The 18,419-nt window shown below is 38.5% G+C and overlaps 1 non-coding gene across 1 annotated transcript; it reads right to left on the bottom strand.

The window, feature by feature from the left end:
* Positions 1-356: 356 nt before the first annotated feature.
* On the bottom strand, positions 357-463 carry LOC148211850 (small nucleolar RNA R71). The gene has a single exon (XR_015790631.1). It is a non-coding gene; the product is annotated as a small nucleolar RNA R71 (small nucleolar RNA).
* Between the last annotated feature and the right edge of the window lie 17,956 nt (positions 464-18,419).

Raw genomic sequence — 18,419 nt, forward strand, 5'->3', positions numbered from 1 at the left:
GAGAATATGCCGCCACGGCTTTTCAGAACTTTGATTCAGGGATAGTCAACCCTATTCCAGCCCATGCAAACTTTGAGCTTAAACCAATGATGTTCCAAATGTTGCAGACAATTGGACATTTTGGAGGGCAGGAACATGAGGATCCACATGATCATCTGAAATCATTCATTCAAATTGCAAATGCATTTCGATTACCTGGTATAACAGACGATGCTCTGAGGCTAACACTTTTTCCATTTTCTTTGAAGGACCAAGCTAGAGCATGGCTCAATGCATTTCCACCGGGATCCATCACCACATAGGGGTCGTTAGTGGAGAAGTTCTTAACAAAATTCTTCCCACCTACTCGCCACGCTGATATCAGAGAGGAGATCATCTCTTTTAGACAGTATGATCGTGAACCTGTTCACGAGGCGTGGGAGAGATTTAAAGAACTAATCAGGAAATGTCCGAACCATGGCTTGCCGGAATGCATCCAGATAGAACATTTCTTTAGAGGCTTAGATCATCCTACTAAGATGATGCTAAACAATGCTGCCAACGGAGCCTTTACAAAGAAGACATTCAACGAGATAGTTGACATCCTAAATGACTTAGCTTCACATAACGAACTATGGTGTTCGCAAAGATCTAGGGCAGCACCAAAGAAGCAAGATCCAGCTGGAGTTTTGGCTCTGGACATTGCGACCTCGATGCAAAAAGAGATGGTTACAATGAACCAGAGGCTGAAAGAGATGGCATTGGGAATAAAAAATCCATTAGCCACGCCGATACAACCTGTGCAGTCGGATTATTGCACTTCTGCCCCTGTTTGCCAAGTCAACGATCTCATTTGTTCATTTTGCAGTGAAAACCATATCTATGATAATTGTCCACATAACCCTGCTTCTGTTTTTTATGTAGGACATGGGAACAATAGGAACTTTAACCCATATTCGAACACCTACAACCCAGGTTGGAGGCACCACCCTAATTTCTCATGGGGAGGTCAAGGAGGTTCGAGCAGTTTTAATCAAGGGCAGAGCCAACAGAACAAGCAGCCCTATGTTCAACCTACACAGCAATACATCCCACCACCGCAACAGCAGTACAATCAGAGAATACAGACTCCACCAGTTCAAAATAACAACTCAAATCTTGAGAATATGATGAAGGAGTACATGGCCCGAACCGACGCAGTGATACAATCCCAAGCGGCATCAATGAGAAATTTCGAGACCCAATTGGGACAACTTGCCAATGAATTGAAGAATAGACCACAAGGTTCTTTTCCAGGCCATACTGAATTACCAAAACGAGAAGGGAAAGAACAGTGCAAAGCTGTCACCCTCAGGAGTGGACTGGCATATGATGGACCAACAATGCCAACAACAGATGTACAGATTCCGTCCACTGAACCAATTGTAAAGATACCAGAAAATCCAACAACACCAGAAAAAGAAAATATTAGAAAAGGTAATGAGGACACCCCGAGTGTTCCTCCACAGGTACAGCCTTCTTTTACCCCTACTCCCCCGTTTCCACAAAGATTAGTAAAGAAAAATAATGATTCCCAGTTTAGAAAATTTTTAGATATTTTAAAACAACTGCATATAAATATACCATTAGTAGATGCTCTAGAACAGATGCCAAATTATGCTAAGTTTTTGAAAGACATAGTTTCTAGGAAGAAAAAAATAGGCGAGCATGAACTGGTAGCCATGACAAAATGTAGTAGTGAAGCTGTCGGCAGCCCGCTACCCATGAAATGTAATGATCCTGGCAGTTTTACCATTCCATGTTCCATAGGAGGAAAAAACTTAGGTAGGGCATTATGTGATCTAGGCGCTAGCATTAATCTTATGCCATTATCAGTTTTCAAATCTTTAGGCATAGGAGAAGCTAGACCTACTACGATTACCCTCCAACTAGCAGATAGATCTATCATAAGACCTGAGGGAAAGATAGAAGATGTTTTAGTCCAGGTGGACAAATTCATTTTCCCTGCGGACTTTATCATTCTAGATTGCGAGGCGGACTTAGACGTTCCCATTATTTTGGGAAGACCATTTCTAGCCACTGGGGATACAGTTTTTAATGTGAGGAAGGGAGAAATTACAATGAGGGTAAATAATGAAGAAGTTAAATTTAACGTTCTAGATGCCATGAAATTACCATGAGACTTTGAAGAGTGCTCTGCTATAAATAGCTTGAATCCTATTATGTTTGATGAGTTTTATGACTCGTTAGTTACAGAGATTGAAGAAGAGCTTGATAAGATAGCAGAAGGACCAGAAGATGTGGCTAATCCTATTGAAAAAATACAAGAAGAATGCAAGTCGTTACTTCCGTCCATAGTGGAACCACCCACGTTGGAGCAGAAGCCATTGCCATCGCATTTGAAATATGCGTATCTAGGGGATAACGACACTTTACCAGTTATTATAGCTTCCAATTTATCACCTACTAATGAATATTCTTTATTGCAGATTTTGGAGAAGCACAAAAAGGCCATTGGATGGACGATAGCAGATATCCGAGGGATAAGCCCGGTCTTTTGCATGCACAAAATTCTATTGGAAGAAGATGCTAAGAACTCTATTGAGAGTCAAGGGCGGTTGAACCCGAAGATGAAAGAGGTTGTAAGGAAAGAAATTCTTAAATGGCTTGACGCCGGTGTTATATACCCAATATCCGACAGAAGCTGGGTAAGCCCAGTACAGTGTGTACCAAAGAAAGGGGGTATAACCGTGGTGGCCAACGAGGAGAATGAGCTCATCTCAACCCGAACTGTGAGCGGGTGGAGAGTTTGCATTGATTATCGCAAACTCAACAAGGTAACAAAGAAAGACCATTTTCCTCTCCCGTTTATTGACCAGATGCTCGACCGTCTGGCAGGTAAGGAGTTCTATTGTTTTCTAGATGGATATTCGGGTTATAATCAAATTACTATTGCTCCAGAAGACCAGGAGAAGACAACATTTACGTGTCCGTATGGTACGTTCGCTTTTAGGCGAATGCCCTTTGGACTATGCAATGCACCCGCGACTTTTCAGAGGTGTATGATGGCCATCTTCTCTGACATGGTAGAAAATATTCTAGAGGTTTTTATGGATGACTTTTCTGTTTTTGGAAATTCTTTCGACGCTTGTTTAGTTAATTTGGAGAGAGTATTGGAGAGATGTGAACAAACAAACCTAGTCCTAAATTGGGAGAAGTGTCATTTCATGGTACAAGAGGGTATTGTTTTGGGTCACAAAATTTCCAAGCAAGGAATAGAGGTAGACCACGCTAAGATAGACATCATTTCAAAGCTACCTCCTCCTACAAATGTCAAAGGGATTAGATGTTTTTTAGGGCATGGGGGATTTTACCGCCGCTTTATAAAAGACTTTGCTAAAATTTCTAAACCCTTGTGTCAATTGTTAGAACATGATAGACCATTTGTTTTTGATGATGACTGTTTGAAATCATTTGAAATGTTGAAAGTTGCTCTAAGTTCAGCTCCTATAATTATCGAACCTAATTGGGATTTACCTTTTGAGCTCATGTGTGATGCCAGTGATTATGCAATAGGAGCTATGTTAGGACAACGTAAAAACAAGATCTTGCATCCTGTGTATTATGCTAGTAAGACTCTGACCGGTGGACAACTCAATTACACTACTACTGAAAGGGAACTGTTAGCAGTTGTGTTCGCCTTTGATAAGTTTAGGTCTTACTTGATAGGCACAAAAGTCATTGTTTTTACTGACCATTCTGCTTTAAAATATTTATTTGCTAAAAAAGATGCTAAACCACGTTTGATACGGTGGATTTTGTTACTTCAAGAGTTTGATATTGAAGTTAGGGACAAGAAGGGTACTGAAAACCAAGTTGCTGATCACCTGTCTAGATTGGAATCCCCGCTCTGTGATGATGGAACTGTTATACGTGAACAGTTTATTGACGAGCAACTCTTGCGAGTTGATTCAGTTCCGTGGTATGCCGATATAGCAAATTATTTGGTAAGTCGAATAGTTCCTTATGAGTTCAACAAGCAACAGGTAAAGAAATTTTTAAATGAAGTTCGATGTTATCGTTGGGATGAGCCTTTTTTATATAAGCTAGGACCTGACAATATCTTACGCAGGTGTGTCGCAGAAGAAGAGCACGAGGCGATATTAGACGCTTGTCATATGTCTCCATATGGAGGACATTTTGCAGGACACAAAACCGCAGCCAAAGTTTTGCAAAGTGGGTTCTTTTGGCCCACTCTGTTCAAAGATGCACATAAGTTTGCCCAGGTTTGTGACAAATGCCAACGGACAGGTAATATATCTAAACGCCACGAAATGCCTCAAACCCCGATCCTGGAGATTGAAATATTTGATGTGTGGGGTATAGATTTTATGGGTCCATTTCCATCTTCTAATGGTAAGCTTTATATATTGTTAGCAGTAGATTATGTTTCGAAATGGATAGAAGCCATTGCAACTGCTACCAATGATTCCAAAGTTGTCATTCGTTTTCTGCAAAAGCACATTTTTACGCGTTATGGAACCCCGCGTTGTCTGATAAGCGATGGGGGGGCTCATTTTGTGAATAGGTCTATGCAAAAGTTGTTGACTAAATACAATGTGCGTCATAGGGTTGCAACAGCATATCATCCTCAGTCGAATGGGTTAGCCGAAATATCTAATAGGGAGATAAAAAACATTTTAGAAAAAACTGTAAATCTTAACCGTAGGGATTGGTCTTTTAAGCTTGATGATTCACTTTGGGCATATAGGACAACATTTAAGACTCCCCTCGGCATGTCCCCCTATAGGCTAGTTTTTGGAAAAGCATGTCATTTGCCTCTTGAGCTAGAATATAAAGCATTTTGGGCTACTAAGAAATTAAATTTTGATTTGTTGGCTGCAGGTGAAGCGAGGAAGTTACAATTGTTGGAATTAGAAGAACACAGACACTTTTCTTATGAGAATGCTAAGTTGTTTAAGGAAAAAACTAAACAGTGGCATGATAGGCGTCTTCGGCCGAACAATCTTCAAGAAGGTGATCTGGTTCTGTTATTCAACTCTAGGTTGAAACTTTTCCCTGGAAAACTTAAGTCTAGATGGTCTGGTCCCTTTCAAATTTTTAAAGTCTACCCATATGGGGCAGTGGATCTAGTTGACTCTAAAGGAAATGTTTTTAAAGTAAATGGGCAGAGACTTAAGCCGTATTTTGGAGAACCAGTGGATAGAGGAAAAACCTCTATTCAACTTTCAGGTCAATAAATGTTTGCGAAAAATGTTTTTCCTTCTTATCCGTTTGGATCTTACATTCTTTTTTGTCTAATTATAAAAAGTTTTGCTTATTAAGAATGTTTTTGGAAAACGTTGAAAAACAAAAGAAAGAATGAAAAAAAAAAAAAAAAAAAAAAACATTGAAAAAATTTTTACGCAGGCGCCTGGCGCCTGCCCTGTTTTCCAGCAGTTCGAGTTTCGTTTTCCTTCACAGTTTGGGTTTTAATTTTCGATAGCATGAGCTTTATTTTGGGTCAAACATTAATCCTCTATGATTTAGCTTTAAGGACTTCTCTTCAAACTCAAAATTTTGTTTCCCTAATCCTATTTTGTATTCAAATTTGTTTTCTTTTCCTTTTAGGTTTAGGAAAACTTGGTTGAACTTAAATGTCAATCCCTTTCCATTTAGAATTTAGTTTGGGGAAAGCTTTAAATAGACCCATTGCCTAAGCTTTACAACTCCACCAAAACCCACACAACTCTCTTCTTCCCCTTGTTTTTTTCGGCAAAAACCCACTCCCTTCATCACCCTTGTTTTCGATTTTCAGCCACCACCAAAGAGAAGAAGAAATTTCCAGAATTTGCTTACATCTATGGCTTCTTCTTCTCAACATACTTCACTTCCTACCTCTTCCACTCAAGCTCCAAATGCCACAAGCATTCCTTTTTCACCATTGGAGAACTTCCAACACCACATGGGTTCAGATTCTAGGCTAGCTGCTGTTAGGGGAGGAAACCCACTTCAAACATTTGAATGTCCTCCATCCCAAGCTCCTACACAACATCCTATAATGAGCCCACATGGTTATGTTAATTTTCAGCAACTACCCACCTTTAATATACCTCAAAACAGTGAGTTTAGGGCTGAAAATCCTCAACAACTTCCTCCAATGATCAATCCGGGTATGTACCAACCGTTTATGTTTAACCCGGTTCCTTCCTATCATTTTCCCTTGTCTCAAATGCAAATTCCAGCTAGTGTTCATCCTTATGGTATGCCAAATCCATCTACTCTATTTCCTAGCCTTCCACCTTATTATGGAATGGGTCATTGGGTACCTCCACATAATTATGGGATGATTTCACCTAGAGTTCCCCCACCAGCTCAACTTCCATTCCTAGAAAGAGGACCTCAAGCACCCCAATTGAACCCTAACATATCGAGTACTTTCAACATGGGATAACTAAAACCCTTAGAGCCTCCTAGGATGCCAACCCCAACCAATATGCCAATGGATGCAGGAGATGAGCATGGAGGAGAGCAAGAGAAGAGCCACAGCCATAGGCTAGAGCCCGGGGTTTCGATAGGGCAAAAGAGGAAGGGCAAGGAGGTGATGATAGACCCAGAAATTGAGGAAGATGGGAGTAGTAGGCGTCTGACGCCTAAGGATTCATCTATGGAGAATAGGGACGAGGAGCAGTTTTATTCATCTCCATTGATTATTACACCGGAAGATGGTAATGATGATTTTCTACTGGTTTCACGAGGACATTGTTCAAATATGCCGGAAACAGAGGATACCGAGAACGAAGTGGTGAGAACAGATACTCAGGAACCTTCCCCATTGGATACACCTACAGAAGGAGCATTTTGTAGTCACCAAGAGTTGCCTACTGGGGCAACTGGATCTACTCCATTGGCAACGGATGAGTATGTCACACCGATGGCCACTCTACCAGGGGTAAGGGATGCTCACACTATTCCTTCTAATACAGTTAACCCGCTTGGGTGTGATACAGGTAGATCCAAGGTTGGGGAGAATAGTACTTAAGAACCTACCAGCGAAGAAGATCCTGAGGACACGCAGACGATAAGGGAAATGTTTCAATACAAGAGGCGGGAGAAAAAGAGTTCAAAACGACGTGCAGTTCAGGCTAAGAAGCCAACAGTGCCCGTGAATGAACCTAAAACGAGAGCTGCGAAAGCTAAAGCAGCTGAAGCTAAGAAGAAGGTAGTGGCACCTGGGCCAGTTGATACAATTGAACTGGACTTGTCTGAGGGAGAGGAGGTCGAGACGAAATGGAACGCAGCAAATTTAGCCACTCGAACTTCATTAATGAAATCCCGTAAGATTATGACAGAATTGGGATTTGATCTCACCCTAGGAGATGTGCCTGATGATTGGAGGGAGACCGCCAGAGACAAAGAATGGAGACCACTCATTCAGCCCATACAATGTGAGGCTTTGGAGTTAGTCAGAGAATTCTATGCTGCAGTCCATCCCCAGTCACATATAGCCATAGTGCGCGGGAAGGAAATACGGTTTGATGCCACTCAGATCAACTACACCTTCAACATTGAGAATATCAGAGATGCTGTGGGCAATAAGATGTTAGTGACTCCGACTCTGGAACAGCTTGATGAGGCTCTAGAATGTGTTGGGAAGCCCTCTGCCACTTGGGATTTGACTACTCATGGCAAGGTACGACTAAAACCCGAGGATGTTTCCCTAGCTGCTGCAGGATGGTTATACATAGTCAAAAACAGAATTCTGCCAACGGAGCATGATGACCATGTCACTCAGGATAGGGCATTGCTGGTTTATGCCATGCTAAAGGGCATAGATGTGAATTATGGAGAATTGATTAATACCAGTATCCATGAGTGTGCCCACCGGACACGTGGTAAGCTTTATCACCCACGTTTGGTCACTTCTTTATGCTTGCGACAAGGTGTACAGCTCCCTGAGGATCAAATTAAGAGAGATGCCCCAATTGTGGAAGAGAAGAATATTCGGCGTATTATCGCCCATGCGTTACAAAGAAGGGAAGGTACTGGGATGTCTCCTACATCGGAGATCCGTCGTCTTCGAGAGGAGAACCACCAGCTGCGAGATCAGGTTCGAGAAGTCGTGCAACATATCTACAACTTAAGGGCTTCATTGGATTTTGCGGTTTTACCTTCATGGCCTCCAGCGTTAGCTGCTATCCTTGGTCATCCATCTCTCAGTACTGACACTGATCCTAGTCCACAACCTCCGACTTCATGAAGGGGAGGTTCCTTCTTTGCTATTTTTTGTGTTTTCTTCTTTTGGTTAATGACGTAGTTTGCATATTCTAGCATTACTACGCATGTTTTTTTTTTGTATTGATTATGTTTCGAGCTCAGTTGAAGCATGAATAAATTAGTATCGTTTATCTTCTGATCACTTAAAGTATGCCTTCACTTAACCTTAGTTTAGCTTTTCACATGCCTATTTTGAAGCATCTGTGCTGTGCATGTGATTTCATGTCGATGATGATTATAAGAGATTGTTGAGTTTTCTGTTCTATGCCTGACTAAGCTTGGAGCTATTTCCTTTGTTTATGTGATAAACTCATTTTCTTTTATGTCTTTTTGATCTTTACAGACTTTAAGCTTTTTCTTTGCCCCTATATAGGAAGTCCTTGTCCTTTTTACTGTTAAGCCTTTTTCATCCGATGCAAAAGTCTTTTCCCAGTGAGGACACTGTCTCTCTTAAGTTTGGGGGGGGACAGTCGTTGTATCAGTCGTTGTTTCAGAAAGATAAAGTGTTATTTATATTTGAAAAATCATGCTATTTTCTTTTGAAAAAGAGTCAGTTGGAAAGAAAGAAAATGTTGAAAAAGCACTTAGCTAAAAAAAAAAGAAAAAAAAAAAACGAAAGAAAGAAAGAAAAAAAAAGTTGCAAAAGAGTAAAAAGAGTCTTGTTGAGAGAAAATAAGAGTGGGGAAAAGACTTGTGTTAGAAAGAAAAGAGCGGTAAAAACAATGAGAGTTAAAGAAAATGTATTTATGATTCCCGAGTCCTACTGTAGACACCCATTTAGTTTTAGGTTGGGTGTTGACTTTGAAAATAGCAGTAAAGATGGTGATAAGTGACTTCGTGTTTCTCATTGTCGTCGTTTTATGACCTAGCTGTTAGTTCAAAGTCTTTCTACGAGTAGCTGTGGTTGAAACCGATGTTAGTGTGTGGAAACCTCAGGGGCTAGTAGCCGGTCTGTCAGATGTAAAAGTCTTAGTGTAAGGAGGGAGTGTGCAGATTCCTTAGGGGTATTTGAAAACGTTTTCTGTTTTTGAAAGAGAAAAAAGATTTTGAAAGAAAAAGTTTTTATCATTTCAAACTTGGTTTATAGTGACTAAGTTTACAAAGGCAATAGAATGGTAGGCTTTGACATCTTTTCCCTGAGACAATTTATGATTGAACATCTCGGTTGCTTTTGCTTTTCCTTGTCCATGTGTTAGAAAGCTGATTAAAGTTGCTAAGTTTTGCTTGAGGACAAGCAAAAAGTTAAGTTTGGGGGTGTGATTACGCTTGTTTACATGCGTAAAAAGAAGGTTTTTGATGTTGTTTTTACAATGTTTCAGCTTTGTTTCGGATTTTTCTCGATCGTTTGAGTTCCAATTCATGCAAAAATTCATATACTATGGTTTGTGGATGGCTTATATGGTATTTATGACATTTTAGGACCATTTGGGAGTGCAAATTAATCAAAAGAAGCAAAAAGACGGAAAAACCTTCATGGAGGCGCCAGGCGACTGGGAAGCCTGCAGAAAAACTGGTTTTCTTCCAACTTTGCCCTTAATGAAACGCGTCTTCCAATGCGTTTTGGTGGTTCCAACCGATGCATACGTGTAGAAGAAGTGTTCCACTATCAGTTTGAGCACGATTTGGTCAGTCAAAAGAGTTGGAAATGGGTGATTCACCATCGTTTTAGGACCTACCTAACCAATTCTGCACAGCTATAAATTCCAGCAACTTCTCCACCAAATTCATCAAGCCTTGCTTCCTTCTCTTGATCATTTTTAGTGCTTCTTTGTTGCTTTCTAAGTACTTTTGAGTTGCTTTCATTAGTTGCTTTTCGTTTTTAAATCCCGAGCACTTTACATTCTTTTATTGAGCTTTGTTTTGTTTCCATTTGTACTTAGTTATTTTCTACTTATTCAAATCTATAAAAATCTAGCACTTTGCTTATCTTCCCTTTGCCTTTACTTTATTTTTAGTTAAGAGAGTTGTGTTTTTGGAGGAAAGAGCACGTGACACTCTCCCTTGCTTGAAAGAGAAGGGCGAAGCTCTCAATCCCGATAAAAACTCTCCGTTAGTTAACTTTTGTTTTTCACACATGCATTCCACATTCAACCGTTTTACTTGCTGTATTTTCTTCAATATGTCTTTCTAAATTCCCGTCTCTAGCCCGGTTATGGATAGTTAGCCTTTTATGTCTAAAAAGGGTTGCTAAGAAGTAGTGTTTTTGCTTTCCATTCATTGCTCAACATGTTTTCCCAAAAAGTTAGGATTTAGAGAAGGCCACTGTAAGTCTTAACAAGTCAATACTGAAAAGGTTGCTTATTTGCATTGTTGAGTGGTTAAACCGAGGAGAGGAGCGCCTTAGACATAAGGGTTACGCTTAAGTAGCCTAGACATAGGACCTTAACCCGAGGTTGCGACTATTTCCATCCTAAAACTAAGATATATCTCATAATAGACATATTAGGGAATGTCTTAGGACTTTGAACTTGCTTAGACATAAGTCAAGTGAGAAGCGTAGTCGTTGGTTTCTAAAGTAAAATGCATATTGTCCTTAGCATGTCCTTGATTCTTTGTTGGCTAACTTGAAGTAGTTCGGGCTAGGTTTTATCATTCTAAGTCCAAATCCCAAATCCAAACCATTATTTGTGACCACTTCCCATTTTACAAGAATCACTCATTCCAACATTCACTATTCTTTAAAACTTTAGAGTTTGGAAATTGTTTAGAAGTCCTTGAGGATCGATACTTGGATACTCCATCCATTTTATATTACTCTGACAGGTGTGCGCTTGCATCTATATAATTGTTACCACGCTTAGCGCGTGCGTTCAGCATAAACGCCCAGTCAGTCATGCTTTTCATCACATTATGCATTCAAACATAGACACATTCTATAAAATTCGGTGACAACCACAACCAGGAACACATTAACTACCAACCTCTAGTCTCCCTAACATCTCAAGTACCTCTACGCTTATCACAGTTATCCTAGCCTTCCACAGTTAACTCCTTCAAGTAGAGTTGGCTCCTGACCATTTTCACCCATAGCCCCGACACTGCTGCATCGGCCCTCGACCATTTATACCCGAGGCCCCGATGACTTCACCATCTATTGGCCCTTGACTATTTATACTGAAGGCCCTAATAGTGTTCCTTTCAAAAGACTCCTCGTATCGACCCTCGACCATTTATACCCGAGGCCTCGATACTCCGTTAGTGACGTATCAGCCCCCGACCATTTATACCCGAGGCCCTGACACTCACTCTTTCATTCCACTAGTGACGTATCAGCCCCCGACCATTTATACCCGAGGTCCTGACACTCACTCCTTCACTCCACTAGTGGCGTATCAGCCCCCGACCATTTATACCCGAGGCCCTGACACCCACTCTTTCATTCCTTCCAAAAATCCAACTTTCACCAGAGTCTTACTATATACTTTCTTTTACCACTAACCCTGCATCTTTCAACTCACAAGTACAGTTCGGCATGCTTTCACAACTTTATCAACTTTCTAATAACGAAATGATAAACCAATCATGCTCAATATCCAACATCAGTATTTAACAAGTATTACCAAGGATAATAGCTCACTAAATACGCCGAACGAAACATACATATCCAGGCAACAAACATTACCACAGCAATACTCACAGTTTAGCAAAGCAGAAAACTCACCATTTTTTCATCGACAAATACCCAACACCATTCCAAGTATATCGACTACCACAACGAAAATTATTTAGCACAATAACATCACAAAATTAGCATTAAACGTCACAAAAATCAGCACGTTAAAGACCATCGAGCATACATTAACACACGCACACGCCCCTTGTCTACTTACTTTGTTATGTCTCAAAACTCTCACAAGAGTCCTACTTGCTACTACGCCATGCCTCATGCATCAATAATCTCATAACAGTCCAGTATGCGATACACCAAATGATCATATGTAAAACCAATCAATTTAAAATAGTCCAACGTGATCCAACAGCTCCAACAGGCTTCGTTCACAGAAAAGGCACAACCAACAACTTAACCAAAATATAATTGATAGATACCCAACATTCATCAAACACAACTGACTTCTCATAAACATTCAACATGCTTTCGAAACAACAGATTATAGTACCAGTATACAGGTTTCATCATGAAAACCAATTAGAACATAACAACAATTCAATCATAGTGATCCAAGATTACTTGGCTACAATTTATTCACACAACCACATAATTTTCCCAAGATATATCAACAGTTTTATCAACAATGACGTTCACTAAATGATAACAACGACAAGCAACATGCAAATATCACACATGGGCACACGAGCAAACAACCATATCATATCAGCACACAACAACCATTCCCTCCAGTAAGAAACTACTTACACAATGGCCATAACACTACTAAGCTCGCCGAAGTATTTCCTAAAACAAACGAGATTACATTTGCATTAGAAATCCATTGGAGACACTTAAATTAATTGAAACCATGAGGTGATTCGTTACCTACTAACTCACATTAAAAACTCTTGGGTTAGGAGTGGGTAGATGTCGAGGAGGTTCGGGCTCCCAAATTCGAGCTCGAACGGCCTTATGCTTGCTGGTCCGATACCAAAAAGGAATGGGTAACGCTGATTTGGGTTCGATTAGCGGTGGGTCAACGCTGAACCAATGTCGAATAGAGTGGGTATCACGGAACTGACGTCGTGTGGCTTCGATATTGCTGGTCCAACCTCGGGAGGGGTGGGTAACGCTAATCTAGCTCCTAACAAGGGTGGGTCAACACAAAAACTCGCCGGAACGAAGAAAACGTTATGGAACTGGGCTATTCGAACTGAACGTTGGATGTCGCCGGAGGAGGTCGTGGTTCTCGTCGTGCCACCATCATCCGGCCGCTGGGTATCGTCGTTGTTCGTGGTGGTCACCGCGGACGGCCACGATGGATGCCAGAAATCGAGTCGCTGCTGCTTCGATGCCAGCCGTCGCCGTGAAACTGGTACAGGACACCGGAGTTGCCGCAAATCATCGTGTCTGAAGTAAAGGTCGCCGGATCTGCGCACCGATGGACAACACGTGGCTTGCTGAGCATCAGATCTGGATAAGCTTTGGATGAGATCGTGCCACCGCCGGCTGTACGTCGCGCCACCTACAGACCTCGCTGGAAGTGCGTGGAGCCGCCGGGTTTACCGCTGTTAACAAAAGAAGTGCTGTGGGAATCGAACGCCGTCGCTCGTCAGAGGGGTGCTGTCGCCGATGAGGATTTGCTGGAGAAGAAGAAGCAAAGGGAGGGGGGGGGGGGGGCTGGCGGCTGCAATAAGAAAGGGGAGAAAAGGGGAAGAAAGAGATGACTAGGGTTTGACTTGTTTTCCTTTTGATTTCCTTTGTTTTTTTTTTTTAAACTAAAAGCCCAATTCCCAAATTAATAGAAGGCCCATGGGTTTGAAGAATCCAAAATTCTACTTTCAAACAATATAAACTCAATGATCTTCAATAAAAAAAAAATTAAAACAAATAAATCTAAGGCCCCAAGCGAAAATCCTACAGAAAACATTCCAGTAATTAAATTAAACTCACAACAACCCAAAATGAAATCCAAGAGGAAAAATTAAATTTCCAAAAGTTTAATTAAGTTTTAATTAAAATCTCTTTTCAAAATTTTAGGACTTAATTATCTAAATCAAACGAAAATAACTTGATTCGAAATTATCCAAAATTAAAACTCCAAAATAAGAAGTTCCAATAATTTCACTTAACGAAAAAGGAAGAAATCCAAAGGCACAATTTTAAATCGTAAAATAAACGAGTCAGAGAACGCGGGGCGTTACAGTTATCTTACGGGATCAAAGACAAGAGGCTTGTCCGTTCTTTGGAAGAGTTCCCGGCCGCGACTATGGCTGACGGCATCGCTCGGATCTAGCAACACATGGTTGGAGAAGAGTTACTCGAGGCCCAATCCTTGACCAAGAAGCGGACAAAATCATCTCGAAAGGACAGAGGCAAGTCATATGACCGATCCATATCCACGAAAAAGGAGTACAACACAGCCCGGTCTGAGCCCAAAACAAATCAGCTGCCCTGGTTCGAAAAGTATACCTCGACACGTATCCCGTGAAAGGATCGAATGCCCACTGGAAGCGATTGATCGCTTGTGATTTAACTCGATCTAGAAACAATACATTTCTGATTTTAAAACATAACTATTTCTATTCTAAAAAGAGGTTAAGCCTCTTGGAGAATAAGATGACTTAAATTTGGAGACCGTTGGCAAGCTTTCTTCCTCGAGCATGGATTTTGATTCGGCACGAATAAACGAACACGAACGCACGAACCAAAGGTTAGACACCACCACGAAGTTTCTTTGCTATATCTCTAGCAACATGAACTCGGATTGTGAGATCCTCCTTGGAAGAAACTAGAGAGAATTTATTCACTTGTAAGATTATGAGAGAGAAATCTTGTTTGCAGTATGATTTTTTCCAGGGAAAAATCAATCAACAAACAACAAAACTCCTGTGTTTTTTAACAATAGAGAGAGGAGACAAGAGTGGGAGCACCTCACCACTTCCCAGTAAAATTGTTGGGATGTGGTGAGTTTAATTAATTAGATTAATTAATTAATTAAATTTAATAAATATATTAATCAATTAATTAAATTAAAACTATTTTAATTCAATTAATAATTAATTAATTAATTTAATAAACATAATTTAAGAAATCAATTAATATTTGAATCATATTCAAATATACATTTCCCTCACAACCTATAGTATTTAATACGAATCTAATTCATATTAAATTTAAACCTATAGTTTTAATATGAATCCAATCCATATTATTTTCTCCTACTTTGTAGTTTTATAATATATCATTATACATTATATTAAATTGTGTCAGACACAATTAACTCAAATTCCCTATAATTAAATTTCAACAATTCAAATTCCTTCCAAGATTTAATGTTCTTAATTACACTTTACAAGCTAGAAAGGGGACCTAATAGACCTACAGATCAGAAGTTCCAACGTTACGAGACTAATTGGTTAACTCATTAACCACCTTAATCAACATACGTTAACTACGGGTTACTGAACTAAAAACCCACAACTGCACTCGTCTCACTATAGAATATTTTTGTATCCACAGATATCGAGGTTTAATGGCAAGTCAATCCTTCACAACTGTTCATAACCACAGATGGGTCAAATTACCGTTTTACCTATGTGCTACATCTTGTACCTTAAGTATCACTGATTCTATAGAACAACCCTGTTATGGTCCGACCAATAACCTGAAGTCACTGGCTGCTCTCGGCCAGTGAGAGGGTGGGGCCCCTTGTTCAAGTCTCGGAGTCAACACTATATGAAACACTCATCTACTTCTCAAAGTCAGGGAGGAGTGAATTCCATCTTGTAAAGTTATCTTCCCAACTCTCCACTCGGTCTCGTGCCTAAAGTGGTAGAAATGTTAAGTCGGCGACTCAAGCCACTCTCACCCATACATATCAAAGAACGAGCCTTCACGAGCAGGAGTCCATAACTTACTAAGGATTGAGAATGAGTTGCTTGGTCATCCTATGAAATAGCAATCTATTAGTCAACAGTGTTACATCTAAAGATGGACTATTTCACGTTCCGGTCTCATGCAAACTCATTGTATAGGATACCCACACTCGCATGTCTCCACATGAACGACTTGGATCGGGTCGTTTGTAACATTTACAAAGTGGGCCGTATTTATAGTGTTGCTAGGATAAGGTACCTAACCTTATCCATATACTCTAGACCCTTTAGGTTATTCCCGGGCATTATCCACTTGTATATCGAGGATATATCAAATATATACCTCGTATAAATACTACCCCGGTTACATGAAAATAACATTAGATGTTTAGTTTATTGAATTTGGACAATGCAATGTTATAAATTCAACAACAATTTGATTGAATAAGAAAACATAACTTTATTGAATATAAAATTGTTTTTACATAAATACAAACTACGAGTTTAGGGCAACACACCGAACAATAATATTGCTGAAATATTGTAACCACTGAAAAAATATATAAATATTTATATTTAAATTATTATTATTTAGTTGTTTTCTTTTGTTTTCTCTAAGATGAAACCTTTTTGTTTTTAAAATTATTTTTAAAAGATAATTTGTTCTTAGAATAAAAATAATAAATAAAAAGAAAGAGTTTTATTAAATCTTTATCTTTTTATGTTAATCATTTTTTAAAAAGAATTCATTAGGGTTTGTTATAAAAGCCCTTAAACCCTAGGTTTATTTTCTTAAACTGTTAGACCTAGTTTTCTCTCAAAAAAAAAAAAAAGAAAAGGAATGAAGAATAATTTTGGTATTTTCTCTCAAATATCGGTAAGCTTTTTTCTTCCTCATTGTTTTAGTTCTATTTTTCTTGATTTGTAGTTCTTTAATTCAGTTTATTGGGAAAAGTTTTGAGGTTTTTGTTTTTAGAATAAAAAATTTTAAGGACTTTTTGCCCTAAAAATTTTCCAGAATTTTTGGTTTCAATCTTGTTGTTTATGAGACTGTTTTTGGGCTATTGTGAGACTCTTTTTGCATAAAAAGTTTACCTATTTGTATCCTATAAATTATAGTTGGTTGTTCTGATTTTTAGATGAAAAGTTATATGTTTTTATCAAGTTTTAAAGGTTTTCTATACAGTTTTCAGATCTGATTTTTCGATAAAAATCAGTAATTTGTAAACTGTTTTATAGAAAATTCTTGGAAGTTTTATTTTATAAAACATAAAATTTTTCAGATTTAAAATCCCCAAATTTTCAATTGATTATAAGACTTTTAAACTTGTTTGTTGAGAAACTTATTGTAAATTTAGTCCGTATTAATTTATACCGATTCTTGTAATTTTAAAGTTTGTTATTGTTGATTTTAGAGGCTTTTTAACCCAGTTTTCAGATATGGTTTTGTAGCCTTAAATCTATATTTTAGTAATTGTCTTGCATAAAAAAAAGTGTTTTGAATGGTAAAATTGGGTAGATAAGATTTGCTTAGTAATTTGTTGAATTTTAAATCCTTATATAGGATTTAAGGATTGATTTTGGATATTGGTTGTTTTTAGGCCTCTAAGTTGACGTTAATTAGATTCGTAGGATTTGTGAAAAAGGTAAGTGATTTAACGTATCCCGTCGAAAAGTATTGTAAGTAATTTCCCATATCCTTTCGAAAAGGATTGTAAGTGATTTGCCATATCACTTCCATAACGAAAATGTATTTTGGATTTGATATGACGATTTGAAATTGATATCTTGCATATGAAATTCAAGTTTTATTATGGATTTGAAAAATAATTTGGCAATTGATATTATGTTTATTTGCAAAGTATTTGAAGTATTCTTATATGATTTAATAAAATTTTGGTTAGATTTATTTAAAGGTTTGAAATTGATATTTTGTTTATTTGTGAAATATTTGAAAGCATGTTTTGGAGGATTGATAAAGTTTGCTTTAAATTAGTTCAATGTTTTGAATTAATTTAATATTGAAAGTAACTATTTGTTTTGCATTTATTTGAAATATATGTTGATTGATTGGGCTATCCGGATATGCCATGATTTTGTTTTGAGGAATGTTTTGCTTATTTGGGGTAGTAGCCTAATTTGGAATTGATAGATTTCTGTTCTGGCTTATTTGTGGTCAGGCACTTTTGTGGTTTGGCATTCCTTGGGAATGAAGATTCATGTGTGTGTTATTCACTCACATGGTCTCACACTTAAGTAACCGTTCTGTTTGTTATGGTCGATATTAATTCGACAAATCTGACAGAAGCTTCTGATTGATTTGTGTTACCGATGGTTTACCACATATGTTCTGTAGGCTACCAAAATAATGCAACCTTCCACTCTGATTTTGAAAGTATAAATGAATGTAACATTGTTTTGAATGTTTGAATGATTTAGTTATTCGAAAGTTTGAAAGTTATACCAAGTATTTTAGAAGGAGTTTTGAAAGTCTTGATTGAAAGAAAGTTTGTTTTGAAGAATTTGATGTTTTATCGAATGAAAGTTTGTTTCAAATGAATGGAAGATTGTTTTGAGTCAGTAAAGTTCGTTTTGAATGAATGGAACTTTGTTTTGAAAGAATGAAAGTTTGTTTTGATTGACTGGAAATTTTATCTTATTTGAAGATTTTGTTT

Source organism: Momordica charantia (assembly GCF_013281855.1).
Source record: "Momordica charantia cultivar OHB3-1 chromosome 4 unlocalized genomic scaffold, Mcharantia_2.0 BLBB01000004.1, whole genome shotgun sequence".
Lineage (NCBI taxonomy): Eukaryota > Viridiplantae > Streptophyta > Magnoliopsida > Cucurbitales > Cucurbitaceae > Momordica > Momordica charantia.